General features: G+C 37.0%; 1 protein-coding gene across 3 annotated transcripts in view; it reads left to right on the plus strand.

Annotated features, from left to right (window-relative positions):
• Positions 1-20104, plus strand: part of LOC150085851 (PRKR-interacting protein 1 homolog) — a 182924-nt gene that overhangs the window by 136380 nt on the left and 26440 nt on the right. Inside the window, exon 7 of one of the 3 annotated variants that reach the window (XM_090373530.1) lies at positions 11456-11656. The exons of 1 other annotated variant lie outside the window; for it this stretch is intronic. The gene's annotated coding sequence lies outside the window, so the exon portion shown is untranslated. Of the gene's footprint in view, positions 1-11455; positions 11657-20104 lie in introns of those variants that run through there. One more of the 3 variants, XM_090373528.1, reaches the window with a different exon arrangement.

The raw sequence follows: 20104 nt of genomic DNA on the forward strand, positions 1-20104 counted from the left end.
CACTATCAAGTAATACTTTATTTTTGTTTTTTTTTTTTTTACGTGAACCCCAAACACGAGAGGTATTAGAACCTATAGTACTTAGTGCTGTGCTTGGGTTGGAGGTTGAAAAGACGAAAGAAGATATTTGTTGACATTGGACTTGAACTTCTGTAGATTGTAATTTTCAGGAAATATGTATGAAGGAAGGTTGTTCCAGAAAACAGCAGTTGAATGAATAAATGAGGAAGATGAAAAGTTGGTTCTGTGGGTTTGAAGTTGGACAGTAAATGGATGTTGGCTGGTGGCGGCACGTGTTCGGACTGTTTTGAAAGAGAGAGCAGGAATTATAGAAGCCAATTCAGAAGAACAGTGCCCATGGAAGTATCTGTAGAAGAGGCATGCAGCAGAAACAGTGCGTCTATGAGAAAGCGAGTGGAGAGACTCTGTTAGAGATGAATCATTAATTAACCTAACTGCCATCTTCTGAATGGAATCAAGAAGCCTGAGGGAGGTTTTGGGGGCACCACCCCAGATGTGGGAACAATATTCCATGGCAGGGCGGATTTGCGATTTATACAGAGTGAGCAGCTGTTTGGAAGAAAAGTAACGCCGAGAGCGAAAGAGAAAACCAAGTTTTTTAGATGCAGAGGAAGCAATATTTGTAATGTGCTTGTGCCAAGAGAGATTAGAAGTCAGGGTAATCCCCAAAAGAGATATATCATTTTGCCTAGAAATCGGAGTGTCACTAAAGATAAGCATAGGAGCAGAAGAATCCTTTTTGCGAGATATAAGACAAGACTGAGTTTTAGAAGGGTTGAAATCAACTAAGTTGTTTGGAGAATTACCTGAAGATCGGCATTTAAGGAATTGGTAGCAGATTTTCGAGAAGTTGAAGCTGATTGAGCAGGACAAGGTTTCTCAAAATGGAAAGTGGAATGCAATGTGCTATCATCTGCAAACTATGGATAGGATTTCCAGTCAATGGAAGAAGGTCATTAATATACAAGAGGAAAAGAGTGGGGGAAAGAACTGAACCTTGGGGGACACCGACATTAGTGGAGAAGTTAGAAGACAGAGAGCCATCTACCATCACCCTCAGTGAGCGATCAGAGAGAAAACTGGATAACCAATTACTAAAAACAGTTGGCAAACCATAAGATGGAAGCTTGTTTAGAAGACCTTTATGCCAAACACGATCAAAAGCTTTTGAGATGTCACGGGCAACTACTTGTGTTTCACCGAACCTTTCCATTGAATTAGTCCATAAATGGATAACATAAGCCAGAATATCACCAGTGGATCGACACTGACGGAATCCATACTGGTGATCGTTGATCAGATGGAAGGTTTCTAGGTAGTTTAAGAGTTGGCGGTTAATTGATTTCTCTATTTCTTTAGAAAGAATAGAAGTATTGCAATGGGATAATAATTGGATGAGAGGGATTTGTCACCCTTTTTAGGAACTGGCTGAATATAAGCAAATTTCCAAGCAGAAGGAAAAACACCTTTGGAATAAAAAAGTGAAAAAAGGCGGCAAAGAATAGGAGTAAGTTCAGGAGCACAGGTTTTGAGAACAACTGGAGAAATACCATCAGGACCTGGAGCTTTCTTAGCATCAAGATTCATCAAAATCCTTCTGATATCCTTTTGACGGAAGACCACAGGAGGCATTGAATGGAGCGTGTTGGGAATGGTGGGAGGTGTTTTACCAAGATCATTAATACATGAGCTGGAAGAAAAATGGGATGCTAGCAGGTCAGCTTTATCCTTGGCTGAAGTGACAACAGAACCATCTGGTTTGGACATAGGTGGGAGCAGAGATGGGCAAAAGTTGCGGCCAATAGCATTGGCAAGAGACCAGAATTCTCGGCTACCATTAGGGCAAGAAGCAAGTTTTCTACTCTCTTAGCCTGTTCAAACTCTAGTTTGGACTGATTAATAACTGCTTTACAATTGTTGCGAGCTTCGGTGTAGGCAGAAATGAAACTGAAGAATTAGAAACAAGCCAATTATGATATGCAACCTTCTTCTCTTGAACAGCCTTAGAACATTTATTGGAAAACCAAGGTTTAGATTAAGGACGAGATTTTAAAGTGGAGTGTGGGATAAAGGATTCCATTCCTGCAAGAATAATTTCACTGACACGATCTCAGCAAACGTTGACATCAGAAGTTTTGAAACAGTAATCCGACCAAGGAAAAGAAGAAAAGAAATCTCGCAGGTCATCCCATTTTGCATTCTTGTAATGCCAAACAACACGAGGTTGGGAATAGCCATGAGATAAAGGTTCCATTGGAGAAGAGACAATCACCAAGTTGTGATATGAAGTGCCTAAAGCACCTCTCACTTTGACCGTGTACTTAGAAGGGTTGTTTGTGAGAAAAAGATCAAGCGTATTGGCTGTATGATTAGGATTGTCCGGTATTCTTGTAGGTAAATGAACAATCTGTGCTAGGTCATTAGTAATTGCAAAAGTCTGAGCATCTCGACCTGCTGGGTCGGTGTGACTAGAAAACGGAAGCCAGCTGGAGTTGTGAACATTAAAATCACCAAGGAAAATTACCTCACTGTTAGGAAAGTTGGACTGGGGAAAGTCAAGTTGCAAAGAGAGGAAGTCAAAGAGCTCCAAGTGGTTAGTGGAGTTGGAAGAACGGTAGAGACAACAGATGAATTTTACACAATGAGGTAGAGAGATTTTAAGCCAGAGAAGATCAAAGAGAGGAGATTCCAAATTGTGAAGTCTCTGACAGGGAATATCAGAATGGACATATGCACAAGTACCACCTTTGAGGCGAAAGGAATCATACAGCGAATAATTTGGGCATCTGAGATGAGCAGTAGATGAATCAACTTATAACTGAGATTCTGTCAGAAAAAGTACATGGGGTTTAGCAGACTGCAAGTGGAAATGGACATCGTTGAGATGAAAATTGAGACCACTTATATTTGTGAAATGAATTAGGAAGTCCTTGGGAGGTTTAGATTTTTTCGCAGATAAGCTTGCTCTATTAGTTTGACAATTCATGGTGTATTCAATAGTAAGAAAAAGTGGATGGGACATGCTGTATGAAGTAATGAAATTTTTGGATATGGCGTACATGTGGTAAGAATATACCCAGATCCTTGACATAACGTGGCCTCGACAATGCTCCCTGCATACACACTACTCGGACTCCCTCCAGTCACTATCTGGTAGAGTGACTAGATACACTAGCTGATCCGGAAGTTTCCTAGAGAGTTACCAAAAGGTCGGTCTGGTTTACTAACTAGCGGCCGGCCTGCGAACACCGTTTAGAGCTGTACCCTCGAAATGTAAGGAATATTGGATCTCGCCACGGCGTTCATCATAACATCAAAAGTCATCAATCATACTGCATGATGGAAGAGATAGGGAAGGGTTGACCGGAACTCAGCTCTAGAGACTAAACATGGGTTCCACCACTTCAAGCCTCCAATAAGCAAAGTGGTGGTATTTCACCGGTTGATGAGAGTCATCTACCACCTAGTACTGCCTGGTAACATAGAGGGGCGGCGTTCCTCCATGTGGTGTGGGTGCCACACCTCGACCCCTACTTACGTTGGTTCACACCTGGGTGGTCACCCACCATGTACTTGTGCATGGAGGTTATACCCAGGATTACTAACAGTCCCTTCAGCGTGAAGGTGCAAGCAGAGGATTTGGCTGTCACAGACCGTCCAGACTTCGCCAAAATTGGGTCCACTTGACTTGAGTGTCACCCGAATATCAGTTCCATCAGCGTTTTAGACTCCCAGGTAGCAAGTACAGCTTGTCTGGCATATCTGAGAGAATGTCTGTGACAACCTCAAGGACCATACTAATAAAGTAATACTTTATTTGTATTACACCAGCAGTTCCCAAACTGTGTGTTGCAGTGCCCCAGTGAACTCCAGTGGTGTGGTGGGACATTTTAAATTTTTGAAGAAAACAGTAGAGATGCACCGATTAATCAGTAATTGGCCGTATCGGCTCTTTTGGCCGATTAATCGGTTGTCATTAAATTTAATTGTCACTTATATTTCTACTATTTCATCTCTTTCAAGAGAATCATCAGTTAGTTTTGCCAGTGGATTGTATTATAGTAATAATTTTTCTTTCTTCACTGTTGCCTTCATTTTCAGTGTCTGGATGCTGATTTGACTATTTATTGATACAACAAATACAAAAGATATGAAATAGTAATTTTGATAAACACATAGCTTCATTAATAAAAAACACAAAATGAAATAACTTTGATAAACACAGCTTCTTTGATACACAAATGTTTAGCTTTTGCACTATTGTACTACAATTAAGAAAAACGTGTTGGAACATTTAAAAAAGTAAATAACTTAAAACAGTTTTAATGAATATAATCAAATTCCATTACTCTTAAATTATAATGCAGCAACTTTAAGAGGTTTTTCCATTTTCAGGACATATCCTATTTCTTGCAGGCTATATATATTTCCACCTGTACTGAAATATTCTTTCACTTTTGATTGAAGAAGGTGGTGCACTTAAATATTTTAAAGCTAATTTACTCAAAAAAGAGGAAAGGTTTCTTGTAAATTTTTCACCACAAGAAAGGGTCATCAGTTTCCGGTAATAATGGTAAATTCAAATAATGATGCATTTCTCTTGAGCAAGTACAATTAATGCTTTTTCCTTTTCTTTTGATATTGCTGATTCTTCATTCATGAAATAACTTCTCTGAATTCTCCTTTATGCTCTATTTTGCCCACAGCTTCTAATACCCATATCACTTTTCTGAAATCTCATCTTGAATCTAGGATCTATGAAAAAAGATAGGCACAAAGATTTGTTTTCCAAATAAGTAGAAAATCTTTTAATTGAAGATCTAAGCTCTTCAGTTGTGGTGCAAATTCCGCTGAAATTATTACTTTGTATAGCCTTTGATAAAAACAGATTAATAGTTTGAATTGTTGGGATGATCATTGAAATGGTGGATTCTCTCTTACTTGATTCCTTAGTAATTTCTTCAAATGGCTTTAAAAGTTGAACTATTTTCTCAACAAGACTCTACAGGGATGTTGTTATCCACAGCATATGTCAAAAGAGCTTTTCTTTGCTCTAAAAATCTTTCCAGCATGTATATGTTTAATTCCGATGCGTAGACACATCTTGAATTAAGATATGTTTTTTTTAAATCTAGTTTATCCTGTAATTCTGTTAACTTATTAACTACTGAAGCAGAATGGTTAGTGTTTTACAATATTTTTACTAGTTGTAATAATATTCTTCACTGTCTTCTGGGCAAATATGGATTCGTTTATTGAAAGTTTTAGTGTGTGTGTGTATATAAGGCATGGTTGCAACTGTAAACCACAATTATTAACTCCAGCTACCATATTTGCTCCAGTTTCGCAATGCCAGGAAGATATTATTGTTTGTCAGCTTATATCTTCAAGAGTTTTGCTTAACTGTTCACTGATTCTAACAGCTGTGTGGGAGCCACTAAAAGGAGCAATGCTTAGAACTGCCCTATGTTGTTAAAAAATCATTTGAAAGTCAGTGATGTGTCACACTCAAAAAAAGGAGAATTGTTTGTACTAGCTGTCCAAATATCTGTGATTAAAAAAATGTACTTGACTTTCTCAAGAGATATTTGAATTTTTTGTTTTGACTTTTTGAAATATATCTGGTATAATATTTTCAGTAAAATACTTCCTGCTTGGGATGTAGTACTTGGGACAGATCTTTAACAATTTTTGAAATCCAGTGTCCGATACCAAAGAATATGGTAGCAGATCAACAGCTATCATTTCTCCAATTGTGTAGCGAATTTCTTTGGCCCTATGATCATTAATATTCCATAACTTTTTTTTTTTACTAATACAGCTTACAAGGTAGGTTGTACTTTAGTAGGAGGCTCATAGGTGCTGTTACTTGTTCTTGAACACCCAGCTTCTGTACAAGTCCTTTTCAATTTATTTGATTCTGTTTCCTTTGTTATTTCGTAAGGATGGAACTTCCTAAGATGATTCATCATATTAGATGTAAAGGTTTTAACTGTTTTTCCTCCCCTTGATATACAGTAAACCCTCACTAATCCGGAGTAATTGGGGGGGGGGGGTATACGGATTACACAAGAATCTGCATTAGTGAAGCAAAAGATAGCCCTAAAAGACAAAAAAAAAAAAAAAAAACTTAGAACAAAAATAAATGGAAAATTATATAGGTAGTCCTGATGAAAATAAATAAAACAATCATTGTAGAGCCTTTATTTAAAAACTATAAAAAGACAATAGTTTTTACATTGTATTTTGTCTTTTTATACATTTATTAAGTGTCACTGGCTTCGCAAACCAACCCAACTTGATTGTTCCTTTGAATACCACTTAAATACAGCTTTTTCCAGCAACACTTCTTTTGGCTTTTTTAATGTCTCTCTATTTAATACACTGCTTTTATCACTCCCCACATCAAATTTTAAAGGGAATGTCTTTATAGATTCTTTTTGTTAATATCTGTTGGACAATACCAAATTTTTCAGCAATTTTTTTCCCAGGAACACCATTTTCAAGTTAATGATAGCTAAAGTAGAGTGTTTTCTTTTTATTTAACTTTTTAATTCTTTAGAACCCGTAATTATATAAAAGATGTTAACTTACGTACATATATACATACAAAGAAGTATGCAAATGAAGCGATATAAGCAATAGCATCCGTCCGACTCAGAGTCAACAACGATATTGAACAACACGCAAGACAATGTAATGCATGTTCCATTTCTCTCCCTGCACAGTCAATAAGCATGCGTTACTTATCTGCCTTCTAAATCCCATGTGTCTTTCAAAGTACTCAACTGTGAACGAATTTGTCTTTCGATCCAGATTAACTGTACTAGCATCACACAAACTGCATATGCAGTGAGTTATATCTCTTGGGTCTACCTTAAAAGACTTCCACACAATACTTGGCACCATTAGGGTGATTAATGATTATTTCTAAAAGAAATAAATTTTTTTCTTATTAAAGAACTGAAAAAAATTGATTACATTTAGATTAGAATTTTAGAAATGTTAGCTTTTAGATGACATTTTTAGACACTACACGAAAACAGTAAACTTCGAAAGCATAACTCTGAGATATATGCTGTCGCAGACTTTTTTGAAGCATAACTCTGAGATATATGCTGTCGCAGACTTTTTTGTAGCGAATGAAGTCCTGGTAAGAGCCTCTTTAATGGCATTCTCATGATTGCATGAGTGATTAAAAAAGGGACACAGATTTATTATCTCATATAATTGTACAGGGAAGATTGATTTTAATATGAATTAATAATAGCCATCAGAATAAAATAATTAAAAATATATATAAAATACATTGTGTTTTAGCGTACTTTATGTGCCTCGGAGAGACCATCCGTCCCCTTCCTATCTCGAATACCCTTTTAGTCGCAAAGTGCAATGATGCTAATCGCAATTATTTTTAAACTAGAAATTTAATAAAATGATATATGCTATCTTGCTTCAGATTTTGTCTCCTGTTTTCATTGGTGTATATCTACCTTGATTTTACCTATATCACGAAGAATCTAGAAAAAAATTGAGTCACAATAAGCACATATTATGAGTGCATTAATCAATGAACTGTATGTGAAAGTCAATAAGCTAAGGCCGATTAACCGGTAATCGGCCAATTTGCTTATTGGTGCATCCCTAAAACAGCGCTACTTGACATATATCGGACACTGTGCAAACGACTAGCTCAAGGTAGTTCAGAGTTTCAACATTAAGTTGTTTGGACCTGACTTCTTAATAAATGGAACTGTTAGGTATTTCTTTTGGCCTAGGGGTGCCATGAAAAAATTACTGAGACACATTGATATTCACACAAAATCACCAATATAAAAGATCTATGAATAATTTCAAAATTTCTAGCTAATTTCAAAATAACATAAAACATGACTAGAACTGTTAAACTATTTTTTTTTAACACAATTTAATGTTAAATCAAAAAAACAAGAATTTCCAAAAAACTTGTCAACTTAAAGGCAAAGCAAAGGAAACAGTTATAATTTCAGGAAAGGAAATTACAAAGGCTTAATGTGCTACATGGCATCTATTGACTGGGTAGATATTTCACAGAGAGCAAATACAATTGAATTATTGTGAGGGCATCACTGGACTCTGGAGAGATTCCGTTGAATTGGAAAAGTGCCAGTGTATCGCTGATACATAAAGGTGGTTCTAAGAGTGCAGTGGGACATTACCAACTAATCGGTCTAATTTTAGTAGTAGGGAAAATCACATGGGGGCAATGAACAAGGTTGGAATTCAGGATCATTTAGATAGAAATGGAATTCTGAAATATGCACAGCATGGTTCTGTAAAGAGAAAATCATGTTTAACAAATCTGGTTAGCTATTTTGACAGGGTCACTGATGAGCTGGATTTAGGGACTAGTTTTGACATTGTTTTTTTGGAATTCGGCAAAGCATTTGACTCAGTCTCACACGAGCGGTTACTTTATAAGCTGGAACAGGTTTGAATCACAGGGAAAATACTTAGTTGAATAGTAGGATGGCTTCAGGGCAGGAGACAGATGGTTGTGATAAATGGTATTCCTCAGATTGGGCTGATGTAAGAACTAGCATTCCCCAAGGATCAGAATTAGGACCATTGTTGTTTTTGATTTTCATAAATGGCATTGATGAAGGGATAGAGAGTGTGATGTCTAAATTTCCAGATAATGTAAAGAGTGGTAGAGTAGTTAATGATCACTGCCAAGCAAAGCTTCTTCAGAGTAATGTGGATAGACTTCAGAGATGGTCAGAAAAGTGGAAGCTATGCTTTAATTCAGCAAAATGCAAGGTCTTACACCTGGGGAACAGTAACCCAAAAATAACTTATACACTTATTGGAATTGAACCAATCAGTAGTGGAAGAAAGGGACTTGGAGTTACGATATGATCAGACACGAAGTTTTCCAAACTTTGTAGAAAAGTTGCAAGGAAAGCCCATAGCGTCCTATCGATGATTTAACGAACATTTGCTAGTAGAGATGGGGACGTCATAATCCTATTATATAAGGCCATTGTTAGACCACACTTGAAATGCTGTGTTCAAGTATGGAGATTGCACCTAAAAAAACAGACATCAAGCTTCTTGAAAGAATCCAAAGATGGGTAACTTGCCTGGTAAAATTGGCTAAAGGGTGTCCATATGAGGAAAGACCACAAATATGTGCATTCACAGCTTGGAAACTAGGCACTTTAGAGGAGATTTGATTGAGGCTCTGAGCAGCAAAAGTAAAATGAATGAGGACAAAATTTTCACTTTTATAAATGATTCTAGAACTATGGGCCATAAATTCAAGTTGGGGGAGGTTTCGACTGGATTGCAGGAAGTTTTATTTTAGCCAACGAATTATAAATTACTGGGTGGTTGAGGGTGACAGTCTGAATTTTCCCAAAATTCAAAGGTCAGCTGGATAGTTACCTACGGGAGGAGGGAAATGCATAAGTTGTCTCTTTCCTTTTCTTTTATTATTTATTAGATATTTATTTTATTTTACTCTTTTTTTTGGTTGGTGCAACCTAGTTAGTATTGTTCATAGTAATAATTTAATTGTTCATGATTATGAGTGATTGACATTTAACTATCTCTGAAGATGCTAATGAAATTAGTATTTCTTATGAGGCCTCCAATCAATTTTAATACAAGGTGTGGGAATGTAACACATTTCAGTAAAATTGTCTTGCATCCTCACTGATGATTACAGGCAGTGAAAAGTTAGTATTAGTAACGGCCATATGGTGCAAGGAAGCCTAACACCTCGTATTAAAATTGATTGAGAGGCTCCATAAGAAATACCAATTTCATTAACATCTTCACAGATAGTTAAATGTCAATCACTCCTGATCATGAACAATTAAATCATTGGTATTTACGTTGAAGCATGACCAGAGCAAGGATCACCTTGGATGCACAAGCAGTTCTTTAAACTTTGCAAACCACTGAAAAGTCTTCAAATGACATGTCATTTTGTCTGAAAGCTGGTTTTAACATTATATGAATTATTATAAACAGGTGATTCTTGTGTTCTTATGAATTACTCTTTTACTATGTCCAGATGAGTAGCCAAACATTATTCAATAACATTGAATTTTTTTTATCACACCTCTTATTACCAAATACATACATGTGTGTGCATGCATGGTATATATCAATTGTTACCTAATTTTTATATCTACTTTATTTGTATTACTTACTATTCTGCAATACACTGAGTAGCCATTTTATTAGGTACACCTACCTAATAAATCATATGTTCCCCTATAGCCCTCAGAACAGCTTGAATTCTGTTGATTCGTGTTAACTTCATTGTTTCCCACAGTTATGGATTTCTACTGTGAAGGGCTTATTCCACCTCATCCCAGGTGCTGCTCAATTGGATTGAGACCAGGTGACCACCACACTAGGTGGTGGTCACCTGGTCACTTAGGGTGAATTCACTCTTGTGTGCCGTGAACCATTTCTGTACAGATTGGGCTTAAATGCATTGGAAACAGTTAAAAAGCTAGATGAAGCATATGGTGATGAGTGTCTTGGTAGGATGGCCATATTCTGGTGTGACCAAACTTTCTGGTGTGAAGTTGTTTCTCCATCAAGACAATGCCAGGTCCCATACTGCTAATATTGTGCAGGCAGTGATCACTGCCCTAGGGGCCAAGGTTCTGCCACATACCCCTTTCACTGGACTTAGCCCGTGTGATTTCTTCCTGTTTCCACGTCTGAATAAAGCGCTGAAAGGCAAGTGTTTTGCATCCAACAGTGATGCTCACAGAGCCACAATGGAAGCACTTTGCAGTCTTTCAAAAAATGGCTTGCAAGAACATTTAAGACGTAGGTACGATGGTGGCGAAAGTGTGTAAAGTTCAAGGGAGAGTATTTTGAGAAGGAGAAATCCACAGAAGATTCAGATGATGGCAGTTAAGATAAGATCTTGCACCAGTCTGCAAATTAAATGATAACTCTTTGTATTACAAATAAAATGCAGTTTTTGACTTTCTGTAACAAAAGTGTGGACTGTCAAACAAGAAGAACCATTCCTGTTTACACAAAGATGAAAAAAGAAGCAATGACACCAAAAGTGGTGTAGGGTCAGCACCTTTTGGCAAAATAACTCCAAGAAAACATGTTGCTTCCAAAATTACTAAGTAAAACTATATACATAATTATGAAGGTAGATGGAGTTACTGCCGCTAATTCTTAATTGGCAATTGACATACAATAGATATTTCACTGGGGGGGGGGGTCTGTCAAACCAGGTGCCACCACTGCCAGGATAAAACACTTCATAAAGTGAAAACTTCACTATAATATAAAGCAGTGTAAATGCACATCACATGCACTAAAAATAAACAGGGGATATAAAATATTATAAGTGATGAATAATAAGATCAATAAGCAATGTAGAATAATGAAGTTTTTATTCTTATTTTAGGTTCTGGACTAATATAAAATTGTTAGGTCCAACCCATGAAGCAATAGTCAATCTAGCATTTCCTGGCTAGGATAAAGACATTCACGAAAGTATCTGAGAAGCAAACAAGACGGTTAACAGGTGAAGTTTTGCAGTTATTGAAATGAAATGGAGAAGGAAAAAATAGCTGATAACACTTGCATTTCATTGGCTGAAATGCTATTGTTATTTAAACTGCCAAGCAAATTTTTTTAAAAACTTTGTAATTAAAAAAATAATAATATTCCTAAGTGATTTTGAAATCATTTCCACAGAGATTTCTGTAACCCATTTCATAAAACAGCTATTAACCATTAGTTGCTTCCACTCTAAATGGAACAAGACGCTCTTATGGCACATCATGCTAAGCTTACTTAGTGCCTGTGGGACACCTTTTTTTATTTTAAAAAATTAATGTTTAGTTTTTTGATTGATTAAAACATACAGTAGACTCTCGATTTTCCGAGATAAATGGTAAAAAAAATTTCCCAGTTAATCCAAAAATACAGTAAGTTCCCGACATACGTAAGAGATACGTTCTGACGCAAGTCGAGTTTTACATAACTCGGGAATGACTAAAAAAATATTGCTTCTATATTCCTGATATGCCAAAATTACAAAAATCACATAATATCCTCAGAAGAATGAAGAAAAATAGTTATATATTTTTAATTAGTTCAATTAAAAACTTTATCTGGGGACAGCGGTGAAGTAGCCGGAGTGGTACATAAGAAAAGAAAACATAAAGGAAGAAAAAACACATGTTATTGTACTGTGAAAACTGATTTGTATTTTGTAGCCTTGGTTATTATAGTTGACCTCATTGGTGCCGATCGCTTTCGTATTCTGTCTTTCTCCTTTGTGTTCACCGTTGCCACTGACAAATCTGAATTCTGCGCGATACTTGTTAATGTATGGCCATTTTCATACATCCTTATTATTTTAATTTTCTGATTCAACTCAACCGCTTTCCTTTTCTTGATAGATTTACTATTACCGCTGTTACTTATTCTCTTAGTAGGCACCATGATAACAGTCAAAATTAAATTTTCTGACAAGAACTTCACAGGGTTAAGACAAAAACTCACTATTATCACCCTACGCGAGCTCACATTTTACTAAAACACATTTCTGGAGGTCACTACCATAAATAGATAAAAATAATTTGCACTTTCTGGGTTACTGGGCTTTTCTGTTAGTGCATCTAATTATAAACAGGTAATAAACTTGATCTTATTGCATTTGCGATAATATGAATAGCTGGAATTCTGTGGGTTTATAAGTTATTATAGTGAAATATGTGTCCCCCTTCACTGAAATCTTCAGTCATATAAATAACGTAGCATAAGTCCGAACTACATAAGTAGGGGACTTACTTTATCAAAAAATGTTCAGCAGCCTATGTAAAAAGTATGGCGATAGATGAAAAAATTTAACATGTGCTACTCGTGTGACCAATACGATGCTTCTCTTTATTTTTTACGATGTTCATTTTAAATCATAGACCCTTTATTTAGTTTCCCTTTATTTTTTAAAATAACGCTTATGGTTGGGTCACCAACATTATAATGGTTCTTTAGAGATTTAACGGATGCACTATTTTCAAACTTTTGAACAATTTCAAGCTTTTGTTTAATTCTCTCGCGTTTGCCCATCATTTTCGCGATTTCTAAACAACAACAAAAAAAAAGTTAGTATAAAAAAAATTCTGACATAAATAACAAAACAAAATTTGTCCTTTTGTAGTGCAATGGAACACAACAATTGATGCAACAGACTATAGTCCTGGTTAATCTGATCCTGGTAAATTGAGAGTCTGTGTAAGTGCTAATAATTGTGGTTTGCTGAACTCCTTTACAAAATATTGAACAAAAATAAATTAGAGAAACCAATAATGATTGTTTTTATTAGAATTTAAAATCATCCATCCCATGAATTGAAACACAGATACTTACTTGTGTGGCACCTATCAGACTAATTGTGAACATCTGTATTTTTGTCAGCGTTTCACATTTAATTTCTGTGAAGCCAAAGCTCCACAGCAAGACAAGACAGCTCGCACTAATGCTTTGGAGACAGCACGTGTATATGCAAATTAAGTCCAAAAAAATTGATTTCTTGTAATTTATAATATATTGATATGTAAAACAGAACATGCATGCACTCAGTGATCACTGAATTATGATCACCCCATTCTTAATGGATTATGCCACAGCTTGCAGTATAAAAAACTGAAGAGCTTCATAATCTAGGGTGGTAATTTGCATCTGGTCGTGCAAGTCAAATTGATAAAGTAGCAGTTATGGGACAAAGTAAAGATATCATGGACTTTCAAAAGAGGCATGATTGTGGGAGCTCATGTGTCAGGTGCTTCCTATCAGAAACAACATGTCTTATCAGCTGCTTATGGCCCACTGTGGCTAAGGCATACAAAGAATGGCGTCAAATGGGTTAAACCATCCCCCATCAACAGAATCATAAAGGATTATGCAATGTGGATGCTTGTGGTGAGCAAAGGATGCAGCACATTTTATGGTTTGAATGGCAAGTCACATGCAAGAGCTGATATCACAATACAATACAGGGAAGGCAAGAACAATATCCCAAATGAAGATGCACTGCACACTTAAGGGGCTCTACAGCATACAACCCAGGAAAAATCCTCTCCTCACTGCTGATCACCATTGATGATGAATGCTGTGGTGTCAACAACACACTGGTTAGATACTGGGGGACTGGACATGAGTGTGCTGGTCAGATGAGTCCAAATACCTGGTTCAACATGTTGGTAGATGCCTTTGTGTGGTGCAAGAAACACGAGTCAATGAACCAATCGTACATAGTGCCCACTATCCAGGTAGGTTGGGGGTTAGTGGTTGCTTAATATGGTACATGTTTTGCCAGCAATGTTTCATTGGTGAGGTCTACCAGCAGTGAAACAGGATGCACTTGGTCTCTTAGGAGACCAAGTGCATCCTACTGTGTTGCATTTTCTCGGGGCAGAAAAAGGGATCTTCCAAGATGATAATGCACTGTGTCATTGGACCTGCATTGTGCACGAGTGGTTGAACACAGTGAAGATATCACCCATCTTGACTGACCTCCAAATTCTTCTGACCTCAATCCAATTGAACAGCTGTGAGACTTTTTTTTTGAAACAGGAAGTGAGGTGTATGGACATGTCATTTGGCCCAACACAGTATAAGGTAGATGATCATAATTCAGTGATCACTGAGTGATTCTAGTTAAATAAAAAAATGAATAAAAAAAAACATGCAATTCATATTTAAATAAAGCAAAATCTTAAGATGCTTGCAAAGCCAGTCAGCATTTCAGATTTTGACAGTTAAATTAAGAACCTATATTAAACCACTTGATTTCATGGAGCAATGGGAGGTGATTTTGTTATTGCTTTGTTTTTTTTTTTTTTAATTCCAGAAAACAGAAGTTGAAGGAATAAATGAGGAAGAAGAAATGTTAGTTCTGTGAGTTTGAAATTCAAAGTAAAAGGAAGCTGATTATTTGTGACATGTTTTTACAAGTTTGGAAGAGGGGGAAATTGTAGAAGCCAATTCAGAAGAACAGTACCAGTGGAACTGTTCTGAACAGCTACTCACTCTGTACAAATCTCAAATACACCTTAACAGGAAATATTGTTCGTGTTAAGGTTGATTTTAGATTTGTACAATGGCCACATGGTGCAAGAAAGCATAAGGCTTATGCTGCACCAAAAAAAAATTAAATAACAAAATAATAATAAGAAGAAAATTTTTTTAAAAATTAATAAGAGAAAAGGAAATAGACAATCTATGCGTTTCCCTCCTTCTGTAGCTTTGAATTTCCCCAAACTGTCAGCCTCTACCACCCATGTAGATAACTTATTCCAGTAATTTATAACTCGCTGGCTAAAATAAAACTTCCTACAATCCAGTCTAAAGATCTCCCCCTGTAACATGAAATATTGTTTGATGATGACCAATATAACCTGGTCATCATCTGGAAAGGAACTTTAAAAACTTTCCCTGTCCCACATCACAACTTTACAACCTTATGTACAGCTTTTACAACATTCCTAGCACTAATACCAAATTTGTCAAAGAGAACAGCTGGAGGGCCACTGCGTGGAAGTTCCCTAACAGCCAACCACTTCTGAATGAAGTTGCAATTTGTAGATAAAGCCTCACTCACAACATCACCAAGGCCACCCTCTGGATAATGATCTTCAACAGTAGTCACCCTCCCACCACATTCCTAGTTGTTGTTGTTGTTATTTGGTTTTTGGGAGCATTAGCAACTAAGGCCATATTGCTCCAAGGATATGCGGTGGTCATTCCCTGACCTTTCCGCATCCTCCGTATTTGGTGGTCACGGGCTCGAACCCTGGTCTAATCAAGAAGCGTGTGCTACGCACTGCCGCTCCTGGCTACAGAGGCGCCACACATTCCTAGGTCCCTAGTTCTAGAATCATTTATAACCATGAACATTTCGTCCTCATTCATTTTGCTTATGCCTCTCAGAGCCTTAAACACTTCATTCAAGACTCCTCTGAGGAGCCTATTTTCCAAGCTGTGCAACCCACATATTTGAAGTGTTTCCTCATATGGATGCCCTTTTGCCAACCTCAGCCAGGCAAGTTACTGTCTTTGAGCCCTTTCAAGAAGCACAATGTCTTTCTTTCTTTCTTTACCTGAACACAGTATTCCAAGTGTGGTCTAACAATAGCCTTATATAATGGGATTATGGTGTCCTTATCTCTACTAGCAATTGTTCAATAAATCATTGATATGGCATTATGGGCTTCCTTGCAACCTGTCTGCTCAGAGAGCTTCATGTCTGATCATATCGTAACCCCAAGTCCCTTTTTTACACTACTGATTAGTTCAGCTCCACCAAGCGTATAAGTTATTTTGGGGTTACTGTTCCCAGGTGTATACTTTATGCTTTGCTGGATTAAAGCTAAGCTGCCTGATTAAAGCTATCCCTGAAGTCTATGTAAGTCAATCTGAAGAAGCTCTGCTTGGCAGTGATCATTAACTACTCTACAATCTTTATATCAACTGCAAATTTAGTCATCATGCCCTCTATCCCTTCATCGTCATTTATGAAAATCAAAAACAACAGTGGTCCTAATACTGATCTTTGGGGAACCCCACTTCTTACATCAGCCTAATCTGAGGAATAACCATTTATCACAACCCTCTGTCTCCTGCCCTGAAGCCATCCAGCTAAGGATTTTCCCTATGATTCCAACTTATAAAGTAACCGCTGATGTGGGACTGAGTTAAACGCTTTGCTAAAATCCAAATAAACAATGTCGAAATTATTCCCTAAGTCTCTTAGGGAATAATTATTCCCCAGCTCTCGAGTGACCCTGTTAAAATAGCTAACCAGATTAATTAAAACATGATTTTTCCCTTTTCAAAACTATGCTGAATATCATTCAGAATTTCATTTCTATCTAAATAATTCTGAATTCTACCCTTGATCTTTGTCTCCAAGGTTTTTCTTGCTACTGAAGTTATACCAACCGGCCAGTAATTTCCCACTTAACTCTTAGAACCATCCTTATGTATTGGAGATACATTGGCACTTTTCCAATCCAACAGAATCACTCCCAAGTCCAGTGATGCTCTCATAATTAGCCTCAATGGTTCAATGCACTTACTTGCCATCTCCCTCAAGTTTATAGGGTATATACCATCAACCCCATGAATCTTACTGGCCCATAGGCTTGAAAGTTTTTGCATTAAATAAACATGTGAAATTTCATCATCATTAATTACATTTTTTTCAACTTCACTCCCATAATTTCTCATTGACACAAAGGGGTTTTCTTCTGTAAATATTGATGCAAAGTAACTATTGAGTTCATCTGCAACTTCAGCTGGTGTATCTAATACTATCCCACATCCATTACATACGGGTCTGATCTGATTTGTCCTTCTCTTCTTTGCATTTATATATGTGAAGAAATAATTGTTTAGAGTAATGCTAAGAGTAGAGCAAAAGAGAAAATCCAGTCTTTTAGATGCAGAGGAAGTAATATTTGTGATGTTCTTATTCCAAGAGAGGTTAGAAGTCTGAGTAATCTCTAATAGATATATGTATTGGTGGCTGGAACAACGTTGGATGTTACAAATTGCAAATTTTACAGGAGAGCCAATTTAATGGGAACACAATAAAAGCTACATAGTTGTCAAGGAAATCTCACATCCAACGTTGTTCCATTGTAATAAACGTTTCCAACAAAGGGAAAAAAAGAAATAGAATTTTTTTTTTTTTTTTGAAATTTTTAATAAAAACACAGAGGAAAGTTTAATATTGTCCACAATTACATTGAACACTTACATTAGAATTCGATAAAAAAACATCGAATCAAGTGAAATGAAATTTAAAAAATTAAAAATCAGAAATAGCACACACACATCAGATCCAAACATTAAAATCGGATATTCTCATGCACTTGGAATATTTTCATAAAACTCGCGGTGTGTAGGGTCCATTAGGTATTTTGTCATGTCCATAAGATCTTTCTTTTTCGCTTTTGAGATTGGAAGAGGGGCTGAGTATAATAGTGGTAGTTCACAGTACTTAATCACCTTTGGTTTCGCTGGAAAAACAGGGTCATGGTGCCATGGCCTCAACGTGTTGTGTGTCTCTCTTAAGTTGAGAGTAACTGGGTCATCTGCAGTCATCTTCAACCACACGTACTGAGTGATCTTCATTTCTGTCTTGATTTTTCTGGGGGCAATATAGTTGAGATCTTTGAAGTCGGCCTGGCTCATTTCAGTGATCATGAAAGGTCTGTTTATCTTGGCATTTGCAATGACTGACTTCCAGTCTGAAGGGACAAGAGGTTTGGCCTTTTTTTTAGCACGCTCAATAAGTGCAAAGTCCCTGTCACAGGGCAAAAAACTGTGCCCCGTGATTAAAAATTTTTGATGTATCTCAGTGAAGTAACGTAATGATATCAAGTACCGGTACAACTTAATGATGTTCCAGTTGTTATTCTGACCTGTGCAGCGGTCAGACCACACAATCAGTTTTCTTTCTTGGCCAATGGGTAGAGGCTCGTATGATGAGGTCACATATTTTAATATGCACGATCCAATTTCTTTAGATCCACGCTTGGCTAAGCTTTCATGCCATAAGAGCATGTTAGCCTGATTTTCTGTCATATTGTGGATGCACAAGTTGTACGTCGAATATTGGCGCTGATAGTAAATATCAGAGTGCGTTAACATGGGCGTAAATAAAATCTGCGTAAATAAAATCAATGCAAAGTGTGACGAAATTCGCATTTTTTGAATCATTGGCAAGGGTTTTATATGCTTGGTCAGCCTTCTTGTGATGAATAAGGCTTTCTTGTTCAATCTTATTCCGCTCTTCTTCGTTGTGAGCTAGGATCAGGTGGGCACAGTTTTTATCGCACTGCTTGCAAGTATCTGACAGCGGTGCACCAAATCGCAAATTGAACTCTCTTTTGAAAATTTTTCTGTACTTTGTGGAATTTGCAGGACTGTCAGGGTACTTTTCTTGAAATAGGCGATACATTTTAGTTAAGTTTAAGTCAGGGCTCAAAAAAAGTTTCGATGAAGCATTTCTACTGTAGTGACTAACTTCAGTTGGGAAAGAAGCAATATGCTCTCTGATATTTGAATTTACAGCTACATCAACAGCATGTGGACGGCCGAAATGCAATCCCCTTTTATCTTTCGGTGCGACCTCCCCGTCTTTCATTTTTTGTTGTAATATCTGTACTCGTCTCAGAGAAATAGTAAATGCGTTGCAAAATGTCTTCTGGCAAACAGGCTTCCCATTGAGACTATAATCAAAACCAGCCAATCGTGTTGAAGTCGAATCTGTTTTATTTGGACGTCTTCTTTTTGGCTCTCGTAAGGTAATTAACTTGAGCAGCAAAAGGGTTTGTTCATTGTAACTTACCTCGTGAAACTGTTGGAATAAATCAAGGACCCATGGAAGGGTGAGGTCACTGCACCCTGACTTCTTGCACTTTGGTAAACAACCTCGAGGACTGGACGGTGGCTTTTTATCTGGAACAACTTTTCCCGTACGCCGATTCACGTAACTTTTACCACTGTCTTTCAAACATTTACGCTTTTTGTCTTTCCACTCCGCAATGTTCAACACCCGTTTACGATTGTTAATACTGTCTAAATCACTATTAGATACCTGCATTTTAGCAACAAACTTGACAGAACTGAAACCAAAATGAATTGTAACCTCTGGCTCACTGTTACACATCCAACGTTGCTCCACAACCTGAAATCGAGACATGCGCTCTTTAAACCGATTTATCACTATCTACCGGTGAGTTTGAGAACTAAAACTTTACACATTTTGATTCAGCAAGTCACAACCAATGTTATTCCACAAAAAAAAGACTTTGCCAAAATAGTCACATCCAACGTTGTTCCAGCCATCAATTCATATATGATCTTGTCTAGAAATCTAGTTGAAGATAAGCATAGGAGCAGAAAATTCCTTTTTCAAAATATAAAACAGGACTGAGTTTTAGAACGATTGAAATTAACTAGGTTATCTTTTCTCCACTGGAGATCAGCATTTAAGGAAAAGGTAGTAGATATTCGAGAAGGTGAAACTTTGTGT

Source organism: Mastigoproctus giganteus, chromosome 5 (assembly GCF_048544385.1).
Source record: "Mastigoproctus giganteus isolate SK-2022 chromosome 5, ASM4854438v1, whole genome shotgun sequence".
Taxonomy (NCBI): Eukaryota; Metazoa; Arthropoda; class Arachnida; order Uropygi; family Thelyphonidae; genus Mastigoproctus; species Mastigoproctus giganteus.